The 17120-nt window shown below is 41.0% G+C and overlaps 1 protein-coding gene across 1 annotated transcript in view; it reads left to right on the forward strand.

The window, feature by feature from the left end:
• The window catches only part of LOC122554972 (rho GTPase-activating protein 7-like), a 260499-nt gene that overhangs the window by 92915 nt on the left and 150464 nt on the right, over positions 1-17120 (forward strand). The window lies entirely within an intron of this gene.

The raw sequence follows: 17120 nt of genomic DNA on the forward strand, positions 1-17120 counted from the left end.
TCAAAGCCAGCAACACATACCTATATGTAACACTGAGCCATTAAATCTTTGAGGTAAACGAAACAGCAGCATTTGGATGCTATAGATTTAAAGAAGATTCAAAACGATAAATGTAAATCAAGGAAAGTTCAAAATATCAAGGAAAATAATATTTCTATGAAGTTTTGCACTGAACCAAAAAGTACACAGGATTGGAGATCTTGGAGAAACAGTTCTTAAGATACACAATTGCACATATATACTAAACCATAAGGTGAAAAAATGCTATATTGTATCAAGTAGATCCAACAGTTGATGTTATAAATTGCTATAATATTAAAAAGGGCACATATACTTTTGAAAAATTTCTAACAGCTTTTGATAGTTGCTATAATCTCAGGACAAATTCTTGAAAGGGTAAGTTTTAACAGAAAAGTAGCATTCAGGTAATCTGTAAGTAGGATTGGAATTAGTTTACTTGTCACATGTACTCACATGAGAACAGTGAAAAGTTTACAAGTCACAACTTATGGCACCATCTTAGGTATCAAGGTATCTAGGTACAGATTCTTCAATACAAATTCTTAGGAGAAACATTAGAAGGATAAAGAAATAAAAAGCCCAGCAATAAATTAGGGAAATAGAAAAACAAGAGTTCTGAATAACAGTCCTTCCAACCCTGAGCCCACAGGACTTCACCTCGAGGCCAGGAGTATCAGATGTCAAGTCCACGCTGAGGCCAGGAGTCCATGCTGGCTTTCACCCCAGACATCATCAATGCTACCTGAGGTAAAAAGAAAAACAAAAATGCGAAAAGAGAGAGAACAGAAAGAAACCAATGGAACAGATGAGTTCCAGCTCAGGAGCCCCACTCCACTGCTGTCTTACATTAGTAATGCCTCATTCAGAGTCACTCAGATAATTTTATTAATGGCCTCTACAAATTAATGAAAATCTGTGACTATAGAGCATTGAGAGCAGAATTCATAACAGAATTGATTTTGAAATGACTGCTGAGTCTTGTTTGAGATTTATTACTGACCAAGGAATATTTGACTTTAGAGAAAGCTCATCAAATTAGTCTGGCAATAGAAACCAGACAGACTCACAGCCAAATCCTGAGAGACCATAAGATGTAGGAGTAGAAGTAGGCCATTTGGCTCATCAAGTCTACTTCACCATTCAATGGCTGAGCTGATAATCCTCAACTCTACTTTCCTGCATTTTTCCCATAATACTTCATTCTCTTAATGCAGTAAAGACTGAGATAAGTTGGATTATGTTCTCCAAATTCACTACCTTCTGTGAGTAAACAATCCTCTTCATCTCTGTCTTAAATGGGCAACACTTCTTACTCTGAGATGATGCCCTCTGGTCCTAAACTTCCCCACAAAGGAGACAAATTTCTCCACATATACTATGTTAAGCCACTTAAGACCATGTTTCATTAAGGCCTCCTTTCATTCTTCTAAACTCCAGTAAGTGCAAGCCCAACCTACACAATCTCCCCTTATCAGAAAGTCCCTCCTTATCTGGAATCAACCTCATGAACCTTCTCTGGACTGTCTCCAATGTCAGTATGTATTTCCTTAGTGGAGAAGTACAAACTTAACACAGGGGACCAATAGAACCAATCTACTGTATAAAGTACAAATATACGATCATAGAAATGAGAAATAGAAACAGAGCCACTCAGTCCTTCGAATAGTCCCCATGGTTATTCAAGTTTCTTCATCTTCCCACCTGTGCCTGAACCTTTTGCTTCCTTGCTTAGCAATAATCCAATTATGTCAATGTTAGAAATGCACAAAGATTTTACTTGCACCCTCTTTTCAGAAAGAATGTTCCAAAGCTTATTATACTTTGTGTAAAAGATTCTACAGCTCCATCTTAAATGGGCAGCCCCTTATTTTGTTCCAGACACTCTCAAAAGAGGAAAGTCTTTTCCTTGTCTTTTTACATTCCTCAGGATCTCATATGTCTTAGATTAGGTGATTAGATTAGATTAGATTCTCTACAGTAAGGAATCAAGCCCTTCAGCCCAACAAGTACACGCCAACCCTCCAAAGAGTAACCCACCCAGACCCATTCCCTAACCCTATATTTACCCCTGACTATAGCACCTAACACTACGGGCAATGTAGCATGGCTAATTCACCTGACCTGCACATCTTTGGATTATGGGAGGAGACCGGAGCACCCAGAGGAAACCTGCGCAGACACGGTGAGAATGTGCAAACTCCATACAGACAAGTGCCCAAGGTAGGACCCAGGTTCTTACTCCTCTACACTCCAGCAGGTACAGAACTTGTGCATCCAACCTTTACTCTTAAAACAAACTTAGCCATTCAAAACGTTATTCCAGGAAACGTGCTTTGAACTGCCTCCAGTGCATTTACATCCTGGCCTAAATAAAGAGAAACAGTACTGTTCACAGTCCTCAAAATGTGGTCTCACCAATGTCCAATTGAAGCGTAGCCTTCCTACTTCTGTGTTCAATTCCCTCATGATAACTAACAATATTCTCGCAGCTTTCCTACTCATTTGTTGTGCCTACGTATTAACTTTAATGATTTAAATGGGACATCCAGATCACTTTGTATTGCAGAACCTCACACTAATTAGATAATTTTTTATTCTTCCTACCAAATTGTCAATTTCAATTTTTCTCAAATGTACTCCAAATACTGCACAGACACACCTGACAAGCCAGGACAAAGAGTAGGCCAAACAGCAGATACCAAGAATAACTTTCAACGCTGTGTAAAAACAAAGTCTCCCAGGCACAAGCCGTGCCCAGCTACATCTGTAAAGTTAGAGGTAACTTCTCGAAGATGTGCAGAAGAAGGACACAGTTTAAGAACAGGAAAGATGTCAGAACTTAATTATGTCAATGGACATCCGATTAATTTTAAGCTTAATACATGTGTCACTGTCCTATCGGATTACATCACATGCCTGAAGAAATTGATACAACAGTTTTTACTTTGCTGCCACATGATTGGACAACACAAGCTCAAGACCAACATTTCAAACTTTTGTCTTTCAAGGAAGAATTATTGCTACCAGTAACAAAAATAATACAATGAAAACAGCATTCCTCTAGTATCACAACTGAAGATGTAAAAATGTCTACTTCACCTGTTTTAGTAGATTAATTCATCCAAACTGCTCGACGAATTAACTGAAGTCTTCAATACAAATATACCAGCTGACTGAGAGTAAATATCTGCTTGAATGAAATGAAGGCAACCTGCATGTGGCTCCAAGGAAGCTGGGCCATGTCCACAGATTCAGGACATGGTCAAGAAGAAATATGACCTGGTCTGGAAAGCCAGAATACCGTGTGGATAAAAATACTTGATTCAACAGAGCAGGTGTCTTCCATATTGGACATTTGTAAGATTTAAGGTCATTCAGATGTATTTATGGGATAACTACTTGAGTTAGCTGGGAAGGGTTCCTGTCTGAAAATGATAAAGGGTGCTCAAGATAAGACAATGGCCTAACTTTCGGGCTTATCAGGAAAGACAACCTCCTTGAAGGACATCCAAGAGATAAAAGATTCACACCAACAAATGATCAGTTTGGTTTCTTTACAGAGCTGAAAATGTGTTGCTGGAAAAGCACAGCAGGTCAGGCAGCATCCAAGGAACAGGAGAATCGACGTTTTGGTCATGAGCCCTTCTTCCTGACGTTTCGGGCATGAGCCCTTCTTCTGACATTTCGGGCATGAGCCCTTCTTCCCGAAATGTCGATTCTCCTGTTCCTTGGATGCTGCCTGACCTGCTGTGCTTTTCCAGCAACACATTTTCAGCTCTGATCTCCAGCATCTGCAGTCCTCACTTTCTCCTTGGTTTCCTTACAGAGCTCATTGTAAAGGTTTGAACTCAGAGACATAAAATGTAGGCATTGACAGATTTTGCATTATGGATCAGGCCACAAATAAAAGAAAGGGATGAATTCTGAGGATGTTTTTCTTTCTTAGTCCATCCATTCAGGGAGGAGTTCTCCATCCATTGTCATTTTTGTTTTAATAACTTTCCAGAATCATGTTCAGACCGAAATGATTACTTTGTTTAGAGATCTCAGATGGTCAGCGAACCCTCAGCGATCAGGATCTATATTTCAAGTAGTTCTTTTATTTCAAAGTGGAAAAATATCAGCTTCATACATTTGTAGCCACATGTCACATACATGACAATCAGCAGAGATTAGTTCCACCACCTATGTTTTGTGGATTCTGTGGGTTAAAAAAAAGACAAGACAACATCACGATTTCTATGGTTTTCTACCAAAAGTGAAAAAGTTAAACTAATACAGTTGCCACAGCTTCTAGACTGTTCTATGACTGCAGTTAATGGAGCTTTATCCAAAATGAGGGTATTAGAGACAATGATTCATTGCAGTGCCATGTGCATATGTTACAGGACTGGTCATGGAGTGGACAATATTCAGCTCTCATGACTGCTATGAATGGAAGCACTTAAGATGATGTCATGCACAGAGGCCTTCAATGTGCTAAGCATTCAACTGAACCAGGCATCCATTTTACTGTCTCCCTGGTCCCCAGGGAGGTGAAGTCACCCCTTTGAAAGGAGTACTGTCATCATGAAGGAAGAATATTACTCAATCCGAATTTGTTTGAAGAATAGAAGACAAGTCTGCCTTTTCTGGCTGTAGCTCACAGTTTGTGAATTTATGCTATCATATTGCATGTTTATAAACAAATAAATATGGTTTTCTGAATATTTTCAGTGAAGGTGCCATTCATTCAACAGTCTGCCATGAAGCAGGCACAAACTATGTTAGTTCCACCACAAAATGTCATTTCACAGTTTCTTTTTAATTCATTCACAAGCTGTGGGCATCACTGTCTGGGTCAGTATTTATTGTCCATCCTTAATTGTCCTTGAAAAGGTAGCAGTGAGGCATCTTTTTGAAATGTCTTGGAATGTGGGTATATCTACAGTACAGTTAGGAGAGGAGTTCCTGGATTTTAACTCCGCATCAATGAAGGAAAAGCAATATAGTGCAAAGTCAGGACAGTATGTTACTTGGAGGGGAATGTGTAGGTAGTTTTCACATGCATCTGCTGCTATCGAACTTTTAGGTGGGCATGAGTTTGGGAGTTACTATCGAAGGAATGGTGAGTTGCTGTAATGCATCCTGTAGATGATACACACTGCTGCTACTGTCCATCAGTGATGGAAGGAGTGAAAGCTGAAGGTGCTAGATGGCTGCTAATACAGTAGACTGCTTTGTTTTGAATGCTGTTGGAGCTTCTTAAATGTTGTTGGAGCTACCATCATCCAGGCAAGTGGGAAGTATTCCACTACACCTCTGACTTGTTTCTTGTAGGTGGCAAACATGCTTTCATGAGTCATCAGCTTAAAACTCCTCACCCTCAACCTTCTCTTGTAGTCATGGTATGTAGATAGCTGGTCCTGTTAACGGTTTAGTCAATGGTAATTCCTAGAAAGTTGATAATAGTATAATATAATGTCTTTTCCACTGATCAGTTAGTTGTAACTATATAATCCAGAACTGTTCTGCCCTCACAATTGGCTGTGATGAGCTCTTTAACTTCAGCAGGTTATTCATACCTAATGACTTGATATCTATGTTAGCCTCCCTAACAAGAATGAGATGTAATGTGATGAAGTACTGAAGAATTGGATAGACTTTTATTATTGCTCCTGATATCTACATTTATTACAGTCACAGGCACTTACAGGTCTGGTCTAAAGCTAAGCAATTCAGCAATTTTCTTCAACATGTCATGCTACAAGAGAACTCAGGAAGATGGAGACTGGGCCATTTATATCATGAGGTCACATCCTATGATACAGCATAGGTATGTCCCTTAAAGGTATATTGCATACTAGCTGTGAGACATAACCCAACAGATACTGATGTTAAATGTGATTGAATGGCCTGGGGAGATAGCTAGATTCTCTCTTGTTGGTGGTCATTATTGCCTGCACCGTTGTGCTACAAATTTTACTTAACAAGTCTTAATATTGTCTGCATATAGACATGACCTGCATTAGTGTATGATGAATTTATATATTGCCTATTGAACACATACATTAATGAACAAATGATGTACATTTTCAACTGAAAACAAAAAAATGATGGCGATCACCGTGGGTTAGGCAGCATCCATGGAGAGAAAAGATAATGTTTCGAGTCTGGATGACTCTTCATCAGAGCTGAAGTGGTGTGGAGGGGGCAGCATTTATGCAATAATTGGGGTGAGGGGTTGCAGTGCCAGGAAGAAGGATGTTGATTGTTCAGATTAAGTGATTGGAATGTGAGAATGCAGAAACAGTGGTGTGTCTAACTGCCAGACTGGAAAGAACAGACAGCTGGAGTTGAGGGGGTTAGGGAGGACATGGTGACAGAGAATGTAACAAACTCAAGAAGGGGAGTAGAGACAACCCTGGTAATGATAGACCAGTGAACCTTACTTTGGTTGTGGGTAAAGTGTTGGAAAAGGTTATCAGAGATAGGATTTATAATCATCTTGAAAGGAATAAGTTGATTAGGGATAGTCAACATGGTTTTGTGAAGGGTGGGTTGTGCCTCACAAACTTCATTGAGTTCTTTGAGAAGGTAACTAAACAGATGGATGAGAGCAAAGTGGTTGATGTAGTGTATATGGATTTCAGTAAACTGTATGATAAGGTTCCCCATGATAGGTTATTGCTCAAAATACGGAGGCATGGGTTTAAGGGTTAATTAGTGGTTTGGATCAGAAATTGGCTAGCTGAAAGAAGACAGAGGGTGGTGTTTGATGGGAAATGTTCATCCTGGAGTTCAGTTACTAGTAGTGTGACTGCAAGGATCTGTTTTGGGTCCACTATTGTTTGTTACTTTTATAAATGACCTGAACGAGAGTGTAGAAGGATGGGTTGGTAAATGTGCAGATAACACTAAGGTCGGTGGAGTTGTGAACAGTGCTGACAGATGTTGCAGGTTACAGAGGGACATAGATAAACTGCAGAGCTGAGCTGAGAGGTGGCAAATGGAGTTTAATGTGGAACAGTGTGAGGTGATTCGCTTTGGAAGGAGCAACAGAAATACAGAGTATTGGGCTAATGGTAAGATTCTTGGTAATGTAGATGAGCAGAGAGATCTCAGTGTACATAGATCCCTGAAAGTTGCCACCCAGGTTGATAGGGTTGTTAAGAAGCCATACGGTATGTTAGCGTTCATTGGTAGAGGGATTGAGTTTCAGAGTCACAAGGTCATGTTGCAGCTGTACAAAACTCTGATGCGGCCGCACTTGGAGTATTGTGTTCAGTTCTGGTCACCGTGTTATAGGAAGGATGGAGAAGCTTTGGAAAGGGTTACACAGGAGATTTACTAGGATATTGCCTGGTATGGAGGGAAGGTCTTACGAGGAAAGGCTGAGGGACTTGCGGCTGTCTTCATTAGAGAGAAGGTTACGAGGTGACTTAATTGAGATATATAAGATAATCAGAGGGTTAGATAGGGTGGACAGTGAGAGCCTTTTTTCTTGGATGGTGATGGCTAGCGTGAGGGGACATAGCTTTAAGTTGAGGGGTGATAGATATAGGACAGGTATCAGAGGTGGTTTCTTTATTCAGAGATTAGTAGGAGCATGGAACACCCTGCCTGCACCAGTAGTAGACTCGCTAAATTTAAGGGCATTTAAATGGTCACTGGATAGACATGTGGATGAAAATGGAATAGTGTCGGGTAGATAGGCTTCAGACTGGTTCCACAGGTTGGTGCAACATCAAATGTTCTATGTCAAAGAAAGGGAAGAAATGGGTTCACAATTTAAAGGCGTTGAACTTAATATTGAGCCCAGAAGGCCGTAAAGTGCCTAGTCTGAAGATGAAATGTTGTTCCTCCAGTTTGTGCTATGCTTCATTGGAACAATGCAGCAAGCCAGGGGACAGACATGTTGGCATGCAAGCAGGAAGGTCGGGGTCCTGCTTGCACACAGACCGAAGCTGTTCCTCAAAGTGGTCACCCAGTCTGTGTTCGGTTTCTCTAATGTAGAGTAGGCCACATTGTCTGCAGCGGATATAAAATACAACATTGGGGGAGGTACAGGTGAAATGCTGCCTCACCTGGAAAGACTGTTTAGTCTTTGGAGAGTGATCAGGTAAGAGGTGAAGGGGCAGGTGTTGCACCTTCTGCAGTTACATGGGAAGGTGCCATAAGAAATGCTGGGTGGTGTTGCTAGTCAAGGAATGGATTATGGTGTCCCGGAGGGAATGATCCCTGCAAAATGCAGACAGGGGGAGTGAGAGGAAGATATGTTTGGTGGTGGTGTTCTACTAGAATTGTCTGAAATGGCAGAGAATGATCCTTTGAATGCAGAGGATGCTGGGATGAAAATGGACGACACAGGGGATCCAATCATGCTGTTGTGAGCGATTGGAAGGGGAAAGGGCAGAAACCCAGGTGATAGGCTGGATGCGGTTGAGGCCCCTGTCAACCACAGTGGGTGGGAAACCATGGTTATAGAAGAAGCAAGCCATGTCAGAAACACTGTTTTGGAAGGTGGCATCATTCAAACAGATGCAACGTAGGCAAAGGAACTTGGGGAATGGGATGGAGTCCTTGCAGGACATGGGGTGGGAAGAGCTGTAGTGAAGGTAGCTATGGGAGTCAGTGGCTTTTTAGTGGATGGCAAAATGGCAACAGAGAGGTCAAGGAAAGGAAGGAAAGTGTCGAGATGAATGATGTGAAAGTTATAAAGGGTGGGAATTGGAGACAAAATGAACAAATATTTCAAGGTCCATGGGGGAGCATGAAGCTGCATCAAAACAGTCATCAGGGTACCAGATAAAGAGCTTTGAGAGGGGGCCATTGTAGGACTGGAACAAGGATTGTTCCACATAAATAGACAGGCATTACTGGGGACCAATTGTAGGTGCCCATAGCTACTGCTTTGAATTGGCAGAACTGAGATGAATTAAAGAAGAAACAGTTCAGTGAGAGAAGAAGTTCACCCAAGCGGAGGAAAGTGGTGGTGGATGGGGATTGTTCAAGTCTCTGGTCAAGAAAGAAGCCCAAAGCTCTCAGACCATGGTCGTGGGTGGTGGAGGTATAGAGGGATTGGATACCCATGATGAGCAGAAAGCAGTTAGGGCCAGGGAACTGGAATTGTCAATATGGTGGGATGGGCAACAGAGGACTCACGGATGTAAGTGGGCAGGGTCTGGACAAGTGGAGGGAGGATGGAGTCAAGGTCGGAGGAAATGGGCTCGGTGGGGCAGGAACATGCTGATATGCTGGGCCTACTGGAGCAGTCTGGTTTATGGATTTTGGGGAGAAGGTAGAAGCGAGCTATCCGGGATTCAGAGATTATAAGGTTGGAGGCAGTAGGGGGAAGATCTCCAGAGATAATGAAGTCAGCGACAGCCCTGACAACAATGGCTTGATGTTCGGATGTGGGGTCACCACCCCCACCCCCCCACTATTGCATAAATGCTGCCCTCTCCACACTTCACTTCAGCTCTGATGAAGAATCATCAACACTCAAAACATTAACTTGCTCTCTCTCCATGGAGGCTGCCTGACCCACTGTGATCTCCAGTATTTTTTGTTTTCATTACTGATATCAGCATCTGCAGTAATTTGCTCCTACGTTTTGGATTGCTTGGCTACAATATAAATTTCTGTAGCAAATATACCTGTGGTTTTGGTTCCAAAAAGGTCTGTGTCATGTGCACATATCCACCTCTCAAGATTAAAAATCACACAACACCAGGTTATAGCCCAACAGGTTTAATTAATTGGAAGCACTAGCTTTCAGATTGTTTATTTTCAATGTATAATTTCAGTTACGTCATACTGTAAACTTTTGCTAGAATTCTGTGTCTTATAATTGTGTCGTCCACAACCACCTGATGAAGGAGTAGTGCTCCGAAAGCTAGTGCTTCTAATTAAACCTGTTGGACTATAACCTGGTGTTGTGTGATTTTTAACTTTATACACCCCAGTCCAACACCAGCATCTCCAAACCATGATCTCTCAAGATGCTATTTTGGGAAAGTCGGTGTCGCGCAGGTATTACGATCATGTACGGTAGAAATGCGCAGCTTAACAGATCATGATGTCAGTCAGTAAGTAATGACGTGGAGATGTCAGTGTTGGACTGGGGTGGATAAAGTCAGAAGTCATATGACACCAGGTTATAGTCCAACAGGTTTATTTGAAATCACAAGCCTTCGGAGCACACCTCCTTTTTCAGATGAAGTGACTTCGCCTGACAAAGGGGCAGTGCTCCGAAAGCTTGTGATTTCCAATAAACCTGGTGGACTATACCAGGTGTCATGTGATTTCTGTCTCAGTTAGTAAAGGCACTTCTGGGCAGTTAAACCACCCCCATCACACTGGAAAACAGGCAGCTGACTGAAAATTCCTACTCTGTCATGAGTTTGACTTTTTCACCAATCTGTTATTGTTCCCCTGAAGATTGATGATACATTCTCAATGTTTACAGCATTGCTAGGGTTTGTCATCTGACAACTTTGACATCTTTATGTCTAAGTTCAAGTTCTTGCCTTAAATTAAAAACAGCAATTGTCTCAGTACTGACCCCTAGTGAACTTCACTGTACACTATACAGTACTTCAATCCAACAACACCGCCAACACAAAATCAGCTTGGTGTAGAATCCATGTTCCCCACTGCTCCTCATTTTGTGGTCCTTTTCCAACTTTGTATCCACTCAGTCATAGTCTCTTCAATCCAACAGCCCTCCATTTTGCTAACAAGTCTGTCATGTGTCACTTTGTTAAATACCTTCTGAAAGTTTATATACGCATCAAGTGTGCTATCCACCTTAACCTTCACTGTTAATCAGTTGAAGAAATGAAGAAAGCTTATCAGACGCAATTTGCTTCAATCTTTGTTGGACCTTCACCCAATGAAGGAGTAGTGCTCTGAAAGTTTGTGATTTCAAATAAACCTGTTGGACTATAATATGGTGTGGCATGACTTCTGACTTTGTCCACCCCAGTCTAACACTGGCACGTCCACATCTTTGTTGGCTCTTGCTAACTCCTATTCTTCCAAATAATAACTAAATTAATTTCAACTATTGTATTCTTACCACATGTGTATGATTGATTAGCATATTTATCTCTTTTTGGACTGCGTTTAACAACAAAAAAAATCAATAAATACTGAATTGATACTGAACCCTAGTATAGTAAAATGTACCAAAACTATTCAGAGATGTACTATATGACAGAACTTGATAGCTTGCCCCATGAAGAGATATTAGAAAATAAGCTTAGGCAAAGACAATTTAAGGAGTACATGAGAGAGGAAAGGTTGGTGAGCAGTGAAGTTTAAAGAGAAAATTAACTCAGCCACATTAGGGAGATTTAAACAATCCTTGGATAAGCACATGGATGCTAGTGGGGACTAGCTGAGAATAGGTCACAGGTTGGCACAACATTGAGGGCCGAAGGGCCTGTTCTGCAATGTATTGTTCTATGTTCTATGTTAATTCCAAGCACCACCCTTTCAGCTCTAGTTATCTGAAGACATCTTCCAATAGCGGAATTATGAATTTGTGCAAGAGGCCAGAATTCAAGAGCTTTCTCATGGTTGTAAGGTTGGTAGAGATTACAGAACATGGATGAACAAGGTCATGGATGTTTGAACACAAGAATGAGAATCTTATAATCAAGATATTATCAAACCAAAAGCCCATGGTTACTGGATGAACAGGACTCAGTGCCATTTAAACCAAACTCTCAATACATTTTGTACAAGCTAGCAATGCAGCATGTGCTCTGCTATCTGTGCAGACCTTTTCCATCCAATGTGTGAGATCTACAGCTGCATTCATGACTTTCACAGCAGAGAGGCATTTGTGTCTTCAGTAAAATAAACCCTAGGATGTTATTCTCTATACAGTAAAATACACCGATTCACATAAGAAATTTAATATTCTCCAGGGTGACCTTTTGTTACAGTGAAGCACGTTAAAGTGCTTTGGCTTGGGTTACTGAAACGGATGTTATTCTTGGAATTGCGAGAGTTTTCCTAATCACGAACATCACTTGGTCTAGTGAATATGTATGATACATTAAATAGCAAAACTGTGATAATATAAGAAGAGTCACAATGAGGTAAAGCATTCCTATAAATAGACAACTTACACAAAATTCTTCTTAAATGAAAATGATAGAACTTCTGTTTCTCATTGCAGTTTTTGAGTGGTTATGAAATCATAGGTTTATCTAGCTTTGAAACTTGAAATTATCAGACATGAATTTTGCCATTTCTCAATGATATTGAAATTTCAATCTTGAGTCATGCAGTCCAGCATTTCCAGAAAAGTGATCTGCATCATGCATTACCACTGGGTTTAGCAATATAGACTAAGTATTTGTGTTATCGTTTAGAAATTGTACCTCAGCATCATTAAGTATTTTTACCATGCTAAAACTATGGAGCTAACTTTTGAGTCTGGTGGGGTATGAAACGTGAGAGTGGTAGAAAGGTGAGACATTCTACAAAGTAAAGAGAATTCAAGAAACATTTAATGGACAGTCAACCCGCAATTGCCAGGTTTCACTGCTCACTAAATTTTAAAAATACTAACCCGACCTACCCCATCCCCATCTCTAATTTTACAAATATTGTTGTCCGAAAAAAGATTAATGGGTAGATTGTAGTTGTAAAAGAGCACCAGCTGGGGTCACTAGAAACCTGCTCTTCTCTTTATTTCTGAAACTGATATGGATGCTGTTCGATGGAGCAAATGCATATAAATATATTCTTTTCTTTCCATCCTCAGCAAATATTGAAATTCAACTCTACCTGATAACCACTTCATGATACCCTCCAGCTTGCTACTTTTGTAATGAAATATTATTGTTGTTTATTCCATTTTAAGTCTTTCTGTCTGAATCTTGCCCTCAGTGGCTCAATGATTAGCACTGCTGCCTCACAGTACTAGAGTTCCAGGTTCAATTCCAGCCTTGGGTGACTGTCTGTGTGGAGTTTGCACATTCTCCCTGTGTCTGCATGGGTTTCCTCCGGGTGCTCCGGTTTCCTTCCACAATCCAAAGATGTGCAGGTCAGGTGAACTGGCCATGCTAAATTGCCCATAGTGGTAGGTGCATTAGTCAGAGGGAAATGGGTCTGGGTGGGTTTGGAGGACGGGTGTGGACTTGTTGGGCCGAAGGGCCTGTTTCCAGACTGTAGGGAATCTAATCGAAATGTTTTGTTAATGTTCAACTATCCCGAACAGCACCCAAGAAAGGAAATACAAAGTTGAATTAAAAATTTTAAATGTCGGTGTAGAAGTTAAAAGCTTATCACAATCAAACTGTCTTGCTTTCTAGCCATATGCCAAATTAAATAGAATTTCCTGCTCAAGTGATCAAGATACACAAAACCCAAAGATGGAGACTGTCAGAAGAAATCGCTATATTCAAATAAGTAGAAAAACATCCATCTGCAGATAACTAGCAAGGTGAAGATGGCATAAAATTAAAAGAAATGGCAAAAGTTCTGCAAGAAAGTTGGCAGGCTGGAAGATTCAACAGAAAATATTTTTTTAAAAAGCAGCAAGAAAGACAAAATAATTAGAAAGGATTGAAAAGAGTGGAAGAGAAAGCTAGCCAGAAACATAAGAAGAGATTGTAAGAGTTTGTATAAATATTTAAAGAACACTAGAGTTCACAAAGTGAAAGTTGGTCTTATGGAAAGGGAGGTTGGGAAATTAATAATAAAAAATACAGAAATGGCAGATGAGTTGAACAGGTTTATTGTGTCAGGCTTAAACAATGAAGAGTATAAGTTACATCCCAGACACTTATGTAATAAATCAGAAAATGGAAGGGTAGGTAATACGATGGGGGGGGGGGGGGGGAGTACTGCCACAATACTGGTACCTATCCAAAAATGTGGAAAATTCTCATGTTATATCCTGCACACAAGAAGCAGAACAAATCCAACTTGACCAGTTACTGGTTCTATAGTTCACTCTCAATCATCAGCAAAATGATGGCAGGGCATTGACAGTCCTATCAAGTAGCACCCACTTAACCACAAGTATTCACTGAACCAAAGTTTGGGTTCCATTAGACCCATTCAACTTCGAACCCCATTTCAACGACATGACCTATAACTGTCCTCACAAGCTGTAGTTTGATATTACATTGAACACCTCTAGAATATAATCAAGGACCACTTGTCCCTCTTTGGCCTGACAATACCACTACCCCAGTTGATATATTGATAATTAAAGTCACCATTACAACCACTTCTACACATCTGTTACTTCCTTCACTAATTTGTTTCTCGATCTCTTTCCCAAAATGTGATGGTCTATATATTACAGTGCACAAGGTCATTTCACTGTTCTTATTTCGTAGCTCTGGCCAAATCAATTCTATCTTTGAACCCTCTGAATCATTTTCTTTCCCCAAAAGTGTAATGCTTTCCTCCTTTTCTTTCCTCTTTTATCTTTTCTAAAAACCTTGTAACAAGGAATTTTAATATTCAGCTCTACCCTTCCTTAACCAGGTCTCTGTTATAACTGCAGTATCAGTCTCGCAAGGCAGTCTGTGCCTATAACTTCCCTGACTCGTTTATTATGTTTCACATTTTACATACATGCAATGTAGCTCTAAATGAGACTTTATTATTTTCTCTTTTACTCTGACTTCATCTATGAACGTACAATTTTCCATTTTACTGCTATCTGTCTTTCCCATTATTTTGTGCACCTTAATATTACTTTCTAACAATCTCTCCTGGTTCCCAAACCCCTGCTATGTTATTTAAATCTCCTCCAAAAGCACTGGAAAACGTCCTGCAACTCCATGTCTCTGATCAGATGCAATCCATCTGCATTGAACAGGTGACCTCTCTGCCACAGCTTGTCCAGTGTCCCAGTAATCTAAAGCCTTCCCTCCTACACCATTTTCCCAATGATGCATTTATTGGTCTTCTTTTCCTATTTCTGTATTCACTTGCATGTGTCACTGGGAGTAATCCAAAGATTACTACTTTAAAGGTTGGCTCATTTTCTGGCCAGTTCTTGTATGTCTGTGTTGGTGCTTACAGTGCCTTACTGTTACTGTGTCTGAGATAAGCTGATTTGTTAATGTCAGGGACCAGGTTTTGGTGGCCTGCACCACACAATTATTTTACACTGAGTCACTTGGGCAGCAGAGGTATATAGTTTTGGGATGAGGTGGATGCTATATTAAATCATTTAAAGCAGAACCCAGAGTGTTTGCTGCAAGTTGATATTGCAGGTGCAAAGTGGAAATGCATTGATTTGCCCAGCAGAAAGACATCTTACCTTGACAGGTTTAAAGCTTTACAAACTGAGAGAAGAAGTGTAATAATTTCAGAAACTCTTAGAGTCAAAGATGTCTACAAAATCAGAAAAGGCCCTTCATGGATTCTGCACTGACCTAAAGTACCCAACTAATCTAATCCCATTTCTAGTACTTGGCCCAAAACCTTATATGTCTTGGTATAGCAAGTGCCCATCTAAAGAGGTCATAAATCTTGGGAGGGTTTCTGCACCGACCATACTTACAGAAGTGAGTTCCAGATTCCCACAAACTCTGAATGGAAAAATATGTTCTCACATCTCCTTAAAGCCCCATATCTTATTTAAATCTGTGCCCCTCCCAGGTCATTGATCAGTCCATCAGTGGAAATGTTCCTTCCTGTCTAACCTATCTCGATCCCTCATAATTTTATAGATCTCGATCATGTCCCCATCTCTGTCTCCTCTGATCTGAGAAAAACAACCCTGGTCTCTTCAATGTCTCTTCATAATTAAACTTTCCATCCCAGGCAATGTGCTGGTAAATCTCCTCTACACCCTCTGCAGTGCAATCACATCCCTCCTATAATGCAGATTCAAGAACTACAGCTAAGGCTTAATTGCTTAATCATATTAGGATTTTTTATGTGCCCCATTTCCACATCCCAGATAGGTTCTGGCATTTTGCCCATGTTATAATGACTGGTCTATAGCTTCAGAAATAAGAACATATATTCTGTCTATACTCTGGAGGCCAGGTAGACGATCTGGAGTTAACTAGCATTTCATCAACATTGAGCCTATGGATTTCCTGTTTTCTCTCTTTGCCCTTTCCGCAGTAGAAATCGAATGCTTTATACTTCATAAATCTTCAGAACAGCTGCACTATTGAAGGAATATTGAAGATCATAAAAATGCATCAATGCTATCTCTTTAAAAACAGTTTTAAGAACTATGGATCATTCAGGCGGCTGAGGGGGTAATTGAGAGGAGTTACCGGGAGTTGGCCACTCCTAAGGCTCAGGACAAGGATAGATGGGTTACAGTTGGGGAGGAAAGGGGACAGACAGACAGTGCAGAGATCCCCTGTGGACATTCCCCTCAGCATTAAGTATACCGTTTTGGATACTGCTGGAGGGGGATGACCTACCAGAGGAAAGCCATAGCAGTCAGTTCTCTGGCACTGAGCCTGACACTGTCAAAGAAGGGAAGGGGGCAGAATAGAAAAGTACTCGTGGTAGGGGACACGATAGTTAGGGGAATCAACAGGAGATTTTGTGGTCAGGATCGGGATTCCCGGAAGGTATGTTGTTGCCTCCCTGGTGCCAGGGTCCGGGATGTCTCCGATCGGGTGTATAAGGTTCTAAAAGGGGAGGACAAACAGCCAGAATTTGTATTACATATTGGCACTAATGATGTAGCCAGGAAAAGGATCGAGGATATAAAAAGTGATTTCAGGGAGTTAGGATGGAAGCTGCAAAGCAGGACGAGCAGAGTAGTATTCTCGAGTTTACTACCAGTGCCACGAGATAGCGAGGCGAGGAACAGGGAGTGGGCGCAGCTTAATACCTGGCTGCGTAGCTGGTGTAGGAGGGAGGGCTTCAGATATGTAGATAATTGGGATGCCTCTGGGGAAGGTGGGACCTGTACAAGAAGGACGGGTTGCATCTGAACTGGAAGGGGACCAATGTCCTGGGTGGAAGGTTTGCACGAGTAGTTTGAGAGGGTTTAAACTAGTATGGCAGAGGGGTGGGAACCTGAGCTGTATACCGGAGGTGAGAGTTGATGCAGATGAGGCAATAGCAAGAGGTAGACCAGCTAGTGGGAAGGATTTTCCTGG

This window comes from Chiloscyllium plagiosum, chromosome 1 (genome assembly GCF_004010195.1).
Source record: "Chiloscyllium plagiosum isolate BGI_BamShark_2017 chromosome 1, ASM401019v2, whole genome shotgun sequence".
Taxonomy (NCBI): domain Eukaryota; kingdom Metazoa; phylum Chordata; class Chondrichthyes; order Orectolobiformes; family Hemiscylliidae; genus Chiloscyllium; species Chiloscyllium plagiosum.